Here is an 8,048-nt window from a genome sequence, read left to right as displayed (position 1 = left end):
CGTTGTTACAGGCAGAATTGGCACACCCACCCTCCACCATAAGAGGAATTCCAATAGGTCAGTTCCTTAGGGCCAAGAGGATATGCTCTAATGAGAAAACATTTGAGGAACAAGCAATAGAACTGGCTAATCGGTTTGAAGAGGGGATATAGCCGCAGGTTAATCAGACGGGGTTACAGGATAGCAGCACGAACCCCAAGAGATCAATTAATTTATGGCAATAAAAAAACCATCAACAAATCGGAGGAGGTACGATTTATTTCGGTATATAACAATCAGTGGCCTGAAGTGAGATAAATTTTACAGAAGCACTGGCAAGTTCTATTAACAGGTCCTAACCTCCGTCAAATCCTCCCCCCAGCACCCTCAATGGTGGCGAAGCAAAGTCCAAACTTAAAAGATCTGTTGGTCCACGGTCACTATGGTCTGGAGAGATGTAGAGAAAAACAGGATAACAGGAAAGAGATTAATGTTTTTTTCTCATGCGGGCTTTGTAAGGCGTGTGGTTATTTGGAGAAGGCAAAGAAGTTTGATAATTTTGGTGGCTCCAAAGCATTTTGTTACGGGTCCGGGTGGTGGAACCTCTGTGCCGAGGTGCAAGGAGGGACCCAGAGGGGCGTGACTACATATCCACCCGAACCGACCCTGGTCGTACGACAGCTAACGACACCGTGACCAGGGAGGATCCGAGCTGAGGGACCAGGTGCTACTCTGGGGACGACCTTGTAAGAGAGCAGGTGGCTCCCACGGGTCAGATGGCTGGGACTGACCGGTATGGCGGATGGACACGGCAAGCAGGCGGAAGTCTCTGGTAGCAGACAGGTGGTCACATTTCGAGAAAGCAGGGCAAGTAGCAGTCTTTAGGTTTACCAGGAAGGTGGTCACAGCAAGTGATGGCAGTGTCTCCAGGCAGGCTGGCAGGAAACAGGCAGGTGCTCCCAGGTGAGCGGGCAGACAGACGAGGCGGGTAACTGGCAGGTAACTGGTGGGCGCTCCCAGGTGAGCCGGCAGACAGACGAGGCAGGTAACTGGCAGGTAACAGGTGGGCGCTCACAGGTGAGCGGGCAGACAAACGAGGCAGGTAACTGGCAGGTAACTGGTGGGCGCTCCCAGGGAGCGGTCTGACAGACAAGGCAGGCGGATGCTCCCAGGTGAGCGAACTGATAGCCAAGGCAGGTAACAGGCAGATAACAGGTGAGCGCTCCAGGTGAGCAGGCTGGCAGGCTCGGCAGGTAACGGGCAGATAACAGGCTGGCAGGCAGGACGGGAAGTCAGGCTAGCAGCGGAACCTGAGGGCTGAAGCACAGATCAAACACAGTGCAAACACAGTGCAAACAACTTTGCTCGGGCACCTCCATTTTGGAGGAGGTGCCTTAAATGTGGGAAGTCCTCTGGCCATTGGCCGGGGACTCTTTATTAAGACCCGCGCTGTCCCTTTAAGAGGGGGGAAGTGCGCGCGCGCACGCCCTAAGCACTCTGCTGGAGGAGGAACGCGCGCCGGCCACAGCAGGGAACGGAGCACAGGGAGAAGCCGCGCCAGGAGCCGGGGGGCAGGAGAGACGGTGTCCCTGTCTGACATGGGGCAGGGACGCCGCTGCGCCGACAGAGACAGGAGCGCTGGAAGGACCCACGTGAGGAGCGCGGAGGTGAGAGGGACGGCGTCCCTGCCTAGCAGAGGGCAGGGACGCCGATGCTACAGTACCGCCCCCTCCTCTTTAGGCCAGAAAGAAATTTATCAAGGATGAGCGGGGCATGGATGTTCTCCCGAGGCTCCCACGTTCTCTCCTCAGGACCAAACCCCTTCCAATCCACTAGAAAAAAGGTCTTTCCTCTTACCCTCTTGGTGGCCAGAATGCTCTCTACCTCAAACTCGTCTTCAGCGGAAACCGGAGCAGGAGGCGTACCTGAAGACTTGGAAAAAGAGTTAAGTACCACGGGTTTGAGGAGAGATACATGGAAGGAGTTGAGGATCCGCAAGTTGGCCGGGAGTTTCAATTTATAGGCCACCGGGTTGATTTGCTTGATAACTTCCAGTGGGCTGATGAACCGGGGCCCTAACTTGTAGGAAGGAATCTTGAGCCAGACAAATTTGGACGAGAGCCAGACCTTATCTCCAGGACGGAATTGGGGCGGATCCAGACGTCTCTTGTCAGCCTGTCTCTTCATCCGCTCGGAGGACAGAAGAAGTGCGGATCTGGTACTCTCCCAAATGGTGGAGAATTCGCTAACAAGAGATTCCGCGGCCGGGTTGTTCACCGAGGCGGAGACGGGATCCGGGGATGTTGGCCGCAGACTGTAAAAAACGGGGATTTGGAAGAGGATTCGCTCTCGTGATTATTGTAGGAGAATTCGGCCCACAGTAAAAGATCCACCCAATCGGAATGGTGGGCATTAACAAAGTGCCGGAGGTAACTGGTTAAGATTTGGTTGATCCGTTCTACTTGACCATTGGACTGTGGGTGATAAGCAGAAGAGAAGTCCAAGGTGACCCCCAGCAGTTTACACGTGGCTCTCCAGAAGCGAGAGGTGAACTGAACCCCTTGATCGGACACAATGTGGAGAGGAAGACCATGGAGACGGAAAATATGATGAATAAAGTCCTTAGCCAACTCAGATGAAGACGGAAGACCCGGCAGGGGAATGAAGTGGGCCATTTTAGAGAAGCGATCAGCGACCACCCAAATGACCGTACAACCAGCAGAGACAGGGAGATCCATTATAAAGTCCATGACGATGTGTTGCCATGGGGCAGCAGGTACGGGAAGAGGCAGAAGGCGGCCGGCTGGCAGATGTCTAGGAACCTTGTTGCGGGCGAAGGACGCACAGGCCGAGACAAAGTCTATTACCTCCTTGCGCAGGGTAGGCCGCCAGTAATGCCGGGCAATAAGCTGGAGGGTCTTCTTTTGGCCAGCATGGCCGGCTAGCTTAGACGAATGTCCCCAGTGCAGAACCTTCTCTCGATCAGGTACTGTCACGAACGTCTTACCAGGTGGAAGACGATTCAGATCCAAGGGAGCCACTTGCATTACCTTGGCGGGGTCGATGATGTGCTTAGTCTCCTCCTCTAGATCAGAGAACAGAAAGGATTGGGACAAGGCATCGGCTTTGATATTTTTGTCTGCTGGGTGGAAATGAAGAATGAAATCAAAGCGGGCGAAGAACAAGGACCACCGGGCCTGGCGCGGGTTAAGTCTTTGGGCACTCTGGAGGTAAGCCAAGTTTTTGTGGTCCGTATAAATTATTACCGGGTGAAGAGCCCCCTCGAGCAGGTAACGCCACTCCTCCAGTGCCAATTTAACGGCTAACAATTCTCGGTCTCCTATAGAATAATTGCGCTCAGACGAGGAGAAGAGTTTGGAGAAGAAGCCGCAGGTTACCATTCTCCCGGATGGCGACTTTTGGGTGAGCACCGCTCCGGCTCCGGAGGAGGAAGCATCTACTTCTAAGAAGAATTGTTTGTTGCAGTCCGGACGGTGCAGCACAGAAATGGAGGAGAAAGCTTGTTTCAAAGAAAGGAAGGCCTCTTCAGCCTCGGGCGGCCATTCTTTGGGACTAGTGCCCTTACGGGTGAGCACGGAGATAGGGGCAGTCCGGGAAGAGAAGTGCGGAATGAAGAGGCGGTAGTAATTGGCAAAGCCCAGGAACCACTGAAGAGCCTTCAACCCCTCCGGTCGGGGCCACTTCAGGATGGCAGAAAGTTTCTCAGGATCCATTCGTAGGCCGGTCTGGGAGATGACGTAGCCCAGAAATGGAAGCGAGGACTGCTCAAAGAGGCACTTCTCAAATTTTGCGTAGAGGTGGTTCTGCCTGAGCCTGAGCAGGACCTGACGAACGTCCCTCCGGTGTGGGAAGATCCGGAGAGAAGATCAAGATGTCGTCCAGGTATACCACCACGCAGGAGTAGAGAAGGTCACTGAATATGACATTGACCAACTCTTGAAAGATGGCAGGAGCATTACAGAGGCCGAAGGGCATTACGAGATATTCATAGTGGCCATCCCGGGTGTTGAATGCCGTCTTCCATTCATCCCCCTGGCGGATACGGACCAAGTTATACGCCCCACGGAGATCCAGCTTGGTGAAGATTCTGGCACCCCTCAGACGGTCAAATAATTCAGGAAAAAGCGGAAGGGGGTATTTATTCTTCACCGTAATCTGGTTAAGGCCTCTATAGTCTATACAGGGACGGAGTGAGCCATCCTTCTTTTTAACGAAGAAGAAGCCTGCTCCCGCCGGGGAGGTAGATTTCCAGATAAATCCCCGGGCCAGATTCTCCTTGATATATGCAGACATGGCCCGGGTCTCGGCAGCGGACAACGGGTAAATACGCCCACGGGGTGGAGTAGCGCCGGGTACCAGGTCGATTGGGCAGTCGTATAGTCTATGGGGGGGGGGTAATGTCTCTGCTTCTTTCTTGTTGAAAACATCAGCATAAGACCAATAAGGAGCCGATAGGCCAGGTAGATTGGCTGGAGTAGGAGAAGGACGAGCAAGACGAACAGGAACTAAACAAGTCTTATGACAGTCCTGCCCCAAGCGAAGGACCTCTCCGGTCTGCCAATTCAGCACGGGTGCATTTCTCTGGAGCCAAGGAAGGCCTAACAAAAGGGCGTGAGAGAGTCCAGGTAGAACATGGAAGAAGATCCTCTCAGAGTGCAGCATTCCCACCTGCAGAGTCATGGGTTCGGTGATGAGTTGGATGGTTAGTGGTAAGAGCCCTCCATCCACAGAGACGACAGATAAGGGTTCAGCCAAAGGTTTAGTCGGAATGCGGTATTTCTCTACCAGGGACTGGGAAATGAGGTTTCCGGTAGCTCCAGAATCGAGTTGAGCTAGTTCAAAGTTGCGGTTCTCCCCGCAGATGATAGAGACCGACAGCATTAGAGATGGAGGGGGTTTACTTTTGTCTAGGACGACCTCTCCGAGCGATCCTAGACACTGGCATTTCCCGGCCTCTCCGGGCAGGAACGGATCCGGTGCTCCTTACTGCCACAGTATAAACAGCTCCCCTCGGCATGGCGTGACTCTTGACCATCTTGGTCTGGTCGAGCTGCATGGGCTCTGGCGAGTGCGCCCGGGGAGTTACAGAGGAAGAGACGGGTCTCTGGAAAGTGGGAGCAAGGCGGGGAAACCTCCTCTCACGGGTGACCTCTTTGGTATGCTCCTGGAACCGGATGTCAATCCGGGTGGCAAGTGTTACTAAGTCATCCAGGGAGGTAGGAATGTCCCGACCGGCGAGTTCATCTTTAATCTGGCCGGATAGGCCTTCCCAGAAGACGGACACTAGGGCCTCGTTATGCCAGGCAAGCTCGGAAGCAAGGGTACGGAACAGTATGGCATACTGGCCCACGGTGAGACTCCCCTGGCGGAGGCGTAGCAGAGAGGAGGCAGATGAGGTCTTTCGTCCTGGTTCGTCGAAGACTTTCCGGAAAGCTGTGAGAAAGGCTGGCAGGTTGGACACCAGGGGGTCTCCTCTCTCCCATAGGGGATTTAGCCTAGCCATTGCCTCCCCAGTGAGATGGGACATGATGAAGGCCACTTTGGCCCGGTCGGAGGTGAATTAGTGTGCCAAAAGTTCGAAGTGCAGGGTGCACTGATTAATGAAGCCTCATGCCAGACCGGGGTCTCCATCAAAACGAGGCGGGGCGGATAGGCGGGGACCGGGAAGGGATGCCATGGTGTTGATGGGCAGCGACGCTGCCGGGGTAGGAGTCGTGTGACTGGAAGCAGGTCCCGATGAAGCAGTCAGTGTGTCCAGGCGGGAGTTAACATTACGCAGGTGGCTCAGGATGGACTCCTGTTGGGACCTCTGACGGGATAGTTCATGGCATAGGTCCGAGAGCGAGGGAGCTTGGGTGCCACCGGGTTCCATGGCCCGAGCAAACTGTTACGGGTCCGGGTGGCGGAACCTCTGTGCCGAGGTGCAAGGAGGGACCCAGAGGGGCGTGACTACGTATCCACCCGAACCGACCCTGGTCGTACGACAGCTAACGACACCGTGACCAGGGAGGATCCGAGCTGAGGGACCAGGTGCTACTGTGGGGACGACCTTGTAAGAGAGCAGGTGGCTCCCATGGGTCAGATGGCTGGGACTGACCGGTATGGCGGATGGACACAGCAAGCAGGCGGAAGTCTCTGGTAGCAGACAGGTGGTCACAGTTTGAGAAAGCAGGGCAAGTAGCAGTCTTTAGGTTTACCAGGAAGGTGGTCACAGCAAGTGACGGCAGGGTCTTCAGGCAGGCTGGCAGGAAACAGGCAGGTGCTCCCAGGTGAGCGGGCAGACAGACGAGGCGGGTAACTGGCAGGTAACTGGTGGGCGCTCCCAGGTGAGCCGGCAGACAGACGAGGCAGGTAACTGGCAGGTAACAGGTGGGCGCTCCCAGGTGAGCGGGCAGACAGACGAGGCAGGTAACTGGCAGGTAACTGGTGGGCGCTCCCAGGTGAGCGGTCTGACAGACAAGGCAGGCGAATGCTCCCAGGTGAGCGAACAGATAGCCAAGGCAGGTAACAGGCAGATAACAGGTGAGCGCTCCAGGTGAGCAGGCTAGCAGGCTCGGCAGGTAACGGGCAGATAACAGGCTGGCAGGCAGGACGGGAAGTCAGGCTAGCAGCGGAATCTGAGGGCTGAAGCACAGATCAAACACAGTGCAAACAACTTTGCTCGGGCACCTCCATTTTGGAGGAGGTGCCTTAAATGTGGGAAGTCCTCTGGCCATTGGCCGGGGACTCTTTAGGAAGACGCGCGCTGTCCCTTTAAGGGGGGGGAGTGCGCGTGCGCCCTAAGCACTCTGCTGGAGGAGGAACGCGCGCCGGCCACAGCAGGGAACGGAGCGCAGGGAGAAGCCGCGCCAGGAGCCGGGGGGCGGGAGAGACGGTGTCCCTGTCTGACATGGGGCTGGGACGCCGCTGCGCCGACAGAGACAGGAGCGCTGGAGGAACCCACGTGAGGTGAGAAGGACGGCGTCCCTGCCTAACAGAGGGCAGGGACGCCGATGCTACACATTTGAAATAAGGGCACATTTAAATTGTACCTCGAAGGGCGTAATTTATTATGCCCAATGTCCTTGTTAAAAGATATATGTCGGACTTACTACTAAAGTATTAAAAATTTGAGTAAGAGAGCATGTTAGTGACATTATCAAAGCCAAAAAGACCCTAGCACTCTCAAAACTTTACCACGCCATTTTTTACATCACCATCAATGCAGCCCAAGAGAATTCCGCATCATAGATATTGATCAAGTCACCATGGGAGCAAGAGGAGGAGACCTGGGGAGGATTTTATCACAATTAGAGAGTAAGTGGATCTATCGACGGGGTACCCTAGCACCGGCAGGACTTAATGAAAGCTTTGGGATCAGTTCCTTCCTATAATAGAGGCTAATGAGTAGATGGGGGTTTCTTTTAATATCTTATGGTTTTATTGTATATGTATTGGTGCTTGTTTTTAATTGTTTTTATTCATCCTTAGGAAAGCTTTTGCCAGGGTTGATGGGTCGTGCGGGATGTCCGTTTCCAGTGGCTGGGGGACCAGCTCAACTGTACGAGCAAGGCAGTTGCGCGTCTATCCTCGCGGATGACCCTATACGTGTGGGATAGAAGACAACAGTGACAATATAGTCGTCTATGTGAATTATTGTATCACTATGTTAGATGTGGGTTTTAAATGTATAGGTGTTATTTTATACTAATATATACAGTGGGTACGGAAAGTATTCAGACCCCTTTACATTTTTCACTCTGTTTCATTGCAGCCATTTGGTAAATTCTAAAAAGTTAATTTTTTTTCTCATTAAAGTACACTCTGCCCCCCATCTTGACTGAAAAAAAACAGAAATGTAGAAATTTTTGCAAATTTATTAAAAAAGAAAAACTGAAATATCACAGTCTGCAGTTTACCTGTATTCATAGGCCTGTTTTACATCATGACATAGCTATCTATTATCTGTATGACCAACAGAGTCACTGAAGCACTGGCACCTTAAACTTTGGCATTTTAGGCTGTATTTTTTCATTAGGATAGTCTCTTCAGTATTGATTTAAATTAAG

This window comes from Phyllobates terribilis, unplaced genomic scaffold (assembly GCF_046119375.1).
Source record: "Phyllobates terribilis strain yellow unplaced genomic scaffold, ASM4611937v1 Scaffold_85__1_contigs__length_6476398, whole genome shotgun sequence".
In the NCBI taxonomy this organism is placed as follows: domain Eukaryota; kingdom Metazoa; phylum Chordata; class Amphibia; order Anura; family Dendrobatidae; genus Phyllobates; species Phyllobates terribilis.
Note: the sequence above shows the minus strand (reverse complement) of the source record.